This window comes from Sinocyclocheilus anshuiensis, unplaced genomic scaffold (genome assembly GCF_001515605.1).
Source record: "Sinocyclocheilus anshuiensis isolate Anshui unplaced genomic scaffold, SAMN03320099.WGS_v1.1 scaffold631, whole genome shotgun sequence".
In the NCBI taxonomy this organism is placed as follows: Eukaryota; Metazoa; Chordata; class Actinopteri; order Cypriniformes; family Cyprinidae; genus Sinocyclocheilus; species Sinocyclocheilus anshuiensis.
Genome location: NW_015548268.1, coordinates 729,499 through 737,219, shown reverse-complemented (window position 1 = coordinate 737,219; position 7,721 = coordinate 729,499). Strand labels below are relative to the sequence as shown.

At 37.5% G+C, this 7,721-nt stretch overlaps 1 protein-coding gene and 1 long non-coding RNA gene across 2 annotated transcripts in view; one reads left to right on the top strand and one right to left on the bottom strand.

Moving 5' to 3' along the window:
* The window catches only part of LOC107655704 (uncharacterized), a 2,458-nt gene extending 2,343 nt beyond the window's left edge, over positions 1 to 115 (top strand). Inside the window, exon 2 of the long non-coding RNA XR_001630473.1 lies at positions 15 to 115. This is a non-coding gene — a long non-coding RNA (uncharacterized LOC107655704). The remainder of the gene's footprint in view (positions 1 to 14) is intronic.
* The window catches only part of LOC107655690 (uncharacterized), a 23,338-nt gene that overhangs the window by 8,381 nt on the left and 7,236 nt on the right, over positions 1 to 7,721 (bottom strand). The window lies entirely within an intron of this gene.

The window sequence follows — 7,721 nt, the reverse complement described above, 5'->3', positions numbered from 1 at the left end:
GATTTTTTTCAGAGGTGCTGTCATCATGTCCCTCAATATATGGCTTTTTGCTGACTGGCTCCCAGACTTCACTCGATTCAATGTCAGATGATTGTCTGTGATATAAAAAAAAAAAGCAACACACACAACATTAGTTAGTAGGAACACCTCAAATCACAAACACATATAACACGCACACACACACATGACAGAAGTTAGCAAGAACACCTCAAACACAAACACATAAAACACACACACACACACAGAGAAGAGGTGTGCACTAACTGACTAACAGGTGCTACAACAACAACCTCTCTCTGAACATCAAGAAGACCAAGGAGCTGGTGGTGGATTTCAGGAGACGGACCAGTGAGCACTCCCCCATCACCATCGATGGGACTCCAGTGGAGCGGGTCAGCAGCTTCAAGTGCCTCGGCGTTCACATCACCGAGGACCTAACCTGGACTACTCACACACAGTCAGTAGTGAGGAAGGCCCACCAGCGTCTCTTCTTCCTCAGGCGACTGAAGAAATTTGGTCTGAGCTCAAAAATCCTCAGACAGTTCTACAGTTGCACTGTGGAGAGCATCCTGACTGGCTGCGTCACCGCCTGGTACGGGCACTGCACCGCTGTCAACCGGAAAGCCCTGCAGAAACTAGTTCAGACAGCCCAGCACATCGTTGGAGGTGAGCTTCCCTCCCTCCAGGACATCTACACACAGAGATGTGTGAGGAAAGCACGAAGATCATCATTCTCACTGCTACCATCAGGCAGACGATACCGCAGGATCAGGACCCGAACCAGATAGCAAAACGATAATTACCCACCTACCACTACCCCTCACACTGGATTCCATCTACAAACCAGCACACTGACTCTGACAGCACTGTATAGCAGAGAACACATGCAGCTCCATCTTCTCTTCTGCACTAACAAACTACTGCACTGAACTTCAATATAAAACACTACAGTATACATCACTGTAAGTCATATATAAAAGCTATACATTTGAAAAAAAACACACACACACACACACACACACACACACACACACACACACACACACACACACACATGACAGAAGTTAGCGGTAACACATCAACCACAAAATACAAACACATACCTCAATATATACAGTAAAATGTATAATATACATAATTATATGTAAAATATATATAAATATAATTATATAATATAATAAAGCACTTACTTGTTGAGAGCGGCGTCTCCATTCTAACAAAGCCATATCCGCTCATCTGCTTCAATGGATAAAATATCTCTCGCTCCGGCAAAAAACACTTTTATTTTCCGGACAATTTTATTGTTATACATTGCATAACAACGTCTTAGAACAAACGGGTTGTTTTTCGCGTTCTCTTTGATAGTTTTTGACCGCTAACCACCTCTTCCCCGTGTCTCTCATAGAGCGCCGATTATGCTCAGATGCACCAGTCTCTGTAATCCTTTGCGCACGCACTTCTGCGCTGATATATCAAAGACGCCCACTCAAGTCACATATTATTCTGTTCAGAAGGTCATTGGCTATCAGAAACGACAGTCATTTGCAAACTCTGATGCAATTGGATCGATCTACTGTCGATCAAAGAGAGGCGGCCTCATCCGTCATTCTGGGTGCTAGTTGGCTATCTCTGCCTGTAAACACCTCATAGATGCAGCTATTGGCTCAAATAAGGTGTCAATCAAAAGGGCAGAGTTCAGCGGCCATTTTAACATCGATTTCTCCGTGTTGTTTACATGCAAACACGAGCTATACTGCAGAATGCGCCGAAGCGGTGAGGGCTCCGTCGGCTAATCTGAAATGATACTCCTACACTCCGTGGATGTTTATCAACATATAAATGTGTTATGGACTAAATATTTCCCTGAATTGGATAGTCTGGACCCTTTACAGTGTAACTACACCATTTTTGTTGGAATATAATGAACTAGTGGACTAACAGGAGGCTTCATAGGTGAGTTCCTTCAGTTTTGTTATTGTTTATTTGGTTGTTGTTGGTCTGACAAAGACACTGATTGTACCTGCTGTGTTGATTGTATCTTAAAAAGAATCTCAGCTTTCCAAAGATATATGACACGTTTAACGTTTTTTAATTTTTTGTGTGTTTCACAAAGTTAACCCTCGAAGTATGTAGTGTACCGCGGGCGGAACACTGGATGGCTAACAGGTTAAAGTGCCAACAGTGAAAAGAAAATCTTAACCTGTGTGAAGAAACAGACAAGTCTTGTTAAATCTAGTTGTATTCATCCTGTTGGCTTTTCTGACCATTCAATGGTGGAAGCTTGTATGTTTATTAAGTCTGTCAAGCATAAGAGTGCATATTGGCACTTTAATAGTGCTTTGCTTAAAGATGCTTCTTTTGAAAAATGTTTACTTTTCTTTTGGATGGGATGGAAAACCCAAAAGTGTAACTTTACATCTATACATCAATGGTGGGATATTGGAAATTTGAAGATACAGGAATTATGTAAACAATTTACTTCTAATGTCACTAGGGACACTATTCAAAATATAAGAAGCTTAGAGAAGGATATTGCAGAGCTCCAAGTTTTGAGTGGCGCTTATGGAGAGCGAGGCCAAATACAGACTCTTAAGGATAAAAAGTTGCACTAGCTGATCTGTTGGAAAGCAGAGCTCAAGGGGCTTTGGTTCGGTCTAGATTTCAGAGTATTTCTGAAATGAATGCCCCGTCCAAATTCTTCTTCAGTCTGGAAAAGAAAAATGGCCAAAGGAAAAGCATTAAGCATCAGTGTTTACGGTCTGTGGGTGGGATTGATCTAACTAGGGAATCTGATATTCGTAAAAGGGCTGTTGGCTTCTATAAGGAGCAGTACGCCTGCGAAAGTGTGGAGGACCAGTCAACAAATCAATTCCTTTTAGATCTTCCACAAGTGACCGAGGAGTCGTGTGCTGGTCTGGTGCATCCTCTAACAGAAGAGGAGCTTTTCAAGGCACTGCAAAGTATGAAGAATGGCAAAGCACCAGGTTTAGATGGGTTGTCTGTGGATTTTTACAAGGCTTACTGGTACTTTCTGGGAGAAGACTTGCTGGCAGTGTTAAGCAACAGCTTGATGGAAGGGCGACTGCCATTGAGTTGCAGGAAAGTGGTCTTAACGCTGCTACCAAAGAAAGGTGACCTCAAAGAGGTTAAAAACTGGAGGCCAGTGGCTTTGTTATGCACCGACTACAAGATTTTATCAAAAACTTTGGCTAACAGACTGAGGGAGGTGATGGGACAGGTAATTCATACAGATCAGTCTTATTGTGCACCCAACAGATAGATAGTGGACAACATATCTTTAATTAGAGATGCGTTTGAAGTCTCTAGATTCTTTGGTCAAAAGGTTGGTCTGTTCACCCTGGACCGGAAAAAAGTTTTTGACCGGGTTTAACATCAGTTATTATGGCATACCCTTCAGAAATTTGGTTTCCCATCTGAGTTGATTGCGATGATTAAGTTGCTCTATGGTGACATTGAAAGTATACTGAAAGTCAATGGTGGCTTGTCTAGTCCTTTTAAAATTCACAGAGGCATAAGACAAGGTTGTGCACTGTCAGGGATGCTGTATTCAATAGCATTGGAACCTTTGTTAAATAAAATTAGAGCAGAGTTAGAGGGTTTTAAATGTGAACATTTCTTTTCACCAGTAAAACTGTCAGAGTATGCTGATGATAAAATTATATTAATTAGTGGGCAGAATGATATAAATAAGCTAGTTGATATTGTGAATAGTTATGGGAAGTTTTTATTTGCAAGAGTTAATTGGGCCAAAAGTGCAGCTTTCCTGGTGGGACAATGGAAGGAGGAAAATTTGGTTTTGCCAGGTGATATGAGGTGGTCACAGTGTGGTTTAAAATATCTTGGTATTTAGTAAATACCAAGATATTTTAAACCACACTGTGACCACCTCATATCACCTGGCAAAACCCAATTTTCCTTAGGTGATGAGTTAACTAATCAGAAAAACTGGGAGAATATTAGCGAAACTGTTGATGGAAGGCTGGGAAGATGGAAATGGTTGTTGCCTAAAATGTCTTTTAGGGGAAGGGCATTGATCATTAATAATTTGGTAGCCTCATCTTTGTGGCACAGATTATCTGTTTTAGAGCCTCCTGTTGGGACTCTGATAAAAATGCAAGTTAAAATTATCAATTTGTTCTGGGACAAATTACACTGGACACCTAGGGCTGTGTTATATCTTCCAAAGGAAGAAGGTGGACAAGGCATTGTAGATCTTAAAAGTAGGAAAGCAGCCTTTAGGCTACAATTTGTTCAGAAATGTTTATACAAATCAAATGTATCTTGGACTGGCTTAGCTGGTTGTCTTCTAAGTAAGGTTGGTGGGTGGGGATTTGGAAGAACCCTTTTTTTTGGTCAGACTGTTCTAAATTTGATTTGAAGTTAATTTCCCCTTTTTATTAGAGTATTAAAAAAGCCTGGTGTTTGTTGCAGACCAGAAGAGTTTTGTCCCATAAGTCTCTACATTGGTTTTTAGAAGAGCCTCTAATTAATGGTGCACACTTAGATATATGTGATGATACAACACCTTGTTTACAACAGGTTCTGATAAATGCAAAGATGGTGAAAATAAGGAATCTAATAGAAGTGGTAATACCTTGGACAATACTAATGCAGTTGCTCGGAAACTGGGCATAAGGTCAACAAGGATAGTTCATCTTTTGCTTAAAAAGTTTCAAGAAACATTGAGTCAAGAAGACTGGACTTTTTTATCACTATGAACTGTCCCAAATGTTAAGGATCGCTTTCAGAGCATGGTGATACCACAGACTCTTTTGGACATGGAGAACTCTTCAGCTACCTCAAATATTTCGAGACATTTTCTTTTATTCAATGGGGGGTATGAGTTTATATAAAGTGTGTGTAATATTGATTATTAAGGAAAAATTACAACGAGTGGATATGCCCTGGAGAGACCATTTAAGGGTTGAGGATGGTATTAAGCCTTTTGGGGGTTCAATTTACAAGCCACCATTGACTAAAAAAGTAGGTGATCTTCAGTGGTGAGTATTGCATGGTATTATAGCAGTTAATGCTTTTATTTCAGTCCTAAATCCAACTGTACAAGATAAATGTCATTTTTGTACTTACAGGGAGATAGTTTTTCACTGTTTCATGCATTGTGAGAGATTGAGATCTCTATTTGCTTTATTGGAAGTTTTATTTTCTGCAGTTGATGAAATGTTTACAATGATTGTGTTTATTTTTGGTTTTAAGTATTGTACAAATAAGAAGAGGAAAGGACGAATGTTAAACTTCATTTTAGGACAAGCAAAAATTGTGATATATATTAGTAGAAGGTACAAAATCCTCTATGATGATAATTGTAAAGTTGATTCTGTTTTTAAAGGGCTTATAAAAGTAAGGATAAGGCATGATTTTATTTTTTTATCTAACTATGAAGGAGGTGGACAAATTTGAAGACATTTGGTGTGTAAAAACATTTGTTGTGTCGGGTTGAAAATGATGAATTGTCTTTCGCTGAGAATATTGTATAATATAATTAGGTGTTTTGTACAGAATGTGTTCTGTCTTATTTAAAATAGAATTATATTCTAATCCTGTTCTGAATTTATTAATTTTTTGAATGATAATGATAATAAAAACAGGGCTGATAAGTATAATTCTGAGGATTAGAAAATCAGTATAAGCCTGTTTTACCAGTGTTGTAATAATTATTTTTAAGGCACTCTATGTTTTTTAAATAAATACTGTATTAATAATAGATTAAAATATGAATAGTTTTTAGTAAGATAACATAAAAAAGACAAGACCCCTCGACGCCCTTTAAACTTTTCCCAATCAAACAGCAAGAACAAAAGAGAACAGGTGCCTTTGTTTATATTGCTTTGTGTAGAACAACGTTAGCTGCATTTTTAATATTTAATAAAAAAAATATTTTTATAAAATTCGCCTCACTTTATTAGGGCAGGTGTGTTCACGTAGAGGTTTCTAGATTGAAATTCAAAGACACAGTATCAATAGTCTATGCATGACCTGAATGAGCACTGAACTCTCTCATGCAGTGTGTGTTTCATTCATACTCGAAGCTGGAGGGCGCTCTCGCGCAGAAAGTCCAAAACAGACTCATAGAAGTAATAACTTACTACGTGCAGGAAATCCCTAATATGGACAAAAGCATCCGGCTATAGCTGTAGCTGAGATGAATAAAAAACTGAAACGTTTTTACGGATGAAACATGAAGACAATAAACACACAACTGCGAAAATATGTGTTTTTCAAGTTATCTCCAGATGATAAATAAATAAACTATCTGAAAAATGCAGTACTGACTGACATATCATTTAGCATAGAAACTATAATATATATTTTCTGCCTTATTCTGTGATAAAAATGGGGAAAAGGTGTTCGTGGTAGTCTTTATAAACCAATCATAAAATTGTCATTAGGAAAATATTGAACAAAAATACAACCCCTTGCTGCAGCTAACGTTACTTCCACAGGCTACGCACAGCAATATAAACAACAGCTGTACATGCTCTCTTCACGTCGTTCTTGTAAAATAATAATAATTTAATAATATGAGTATACAAGCACACTGCTCTGCTGAGAACTCCACTTACCGGCAGTTATTCAAAGCTACTAGAAGGCAAGCCTGAAACCTTTATCCAAAAAAAGCATAACGGCTAATGCTAACGCTTCCGCTTTGCCAGTACTTGGGAAAAGAGACCAGAGGCCGTTTTTTTAAATTGATGTCAATGGAGGAGAGGCTTCACTACGCTGAATAAACAGCTTATCATTTAATGAATCGACAGCCTATCAGTTAATCTTCAACATATTTTACAATAAACTTTACTTTTAGATTGAAATAGTTTTAGAGTTTACACTCCAAAAAAAATGCCGTTTAATAAGAGAAGTCACTGTCTTTTTGCGACAGGTGGGATACAGCTTACGGCGCTTCTCATTCATTCCTATGGTATCCATAAACAGCGATTGAGTGTCACACAACTCTGACTAAAAATTAAATGACGTCAAGGCTGTAATGTGATTGGTTATTAAGGCACATGTGATCCAAGTTGACCGTTACACTTTCTACAATAGTAATACTCTCTATTCTAATTCTATTCTTTATAAAAAAATTATAATAATTGCCCCTTTTAGACTTCTATTTATTTACTAACTGGGTGTTTTCTTTAAAAAAAAATTACACTTGCTTCTCTAATCTTTTTGTATTCTATCTATTTGTTTTCATTTTATTTATTATACAATTAACAAAAGCAAAAAAGGCCTCTAACACTAGCTTGCTCTATTCTTTTTCTATTCAATCTGTTTTATTTTTGTTTATTATATGATTGCTTCCATTGTCCTCATGTGTAAGTCACTTTGGATAAGACCGTCTGCTAAATGTCTAGATGTAAATGTAATGTAATGTAATACAGACCCTCTCATCTCCCAATAGTATGACAATCTCTGTTGAAGGCATCTGGTAGTGCGCTAAATTAGTGAAGGTGTCTGAACATGAGGGATCATCCCGGATGAGATCGTCAGGTAAAAGGTCATCATGTGGATTTACAGCTAAATTATTATTCAATAATTTTACTAATAGTTAGATTTGGCAGGCCTTCACAAAATGGCATTTAATAAAAAAATTAAAATAAAATAATAATAATAACAATAATAATCTATCTATCTATCTATCTATCTATCTATCTATCTATCTATCTATCTATCTTTTTCAATGT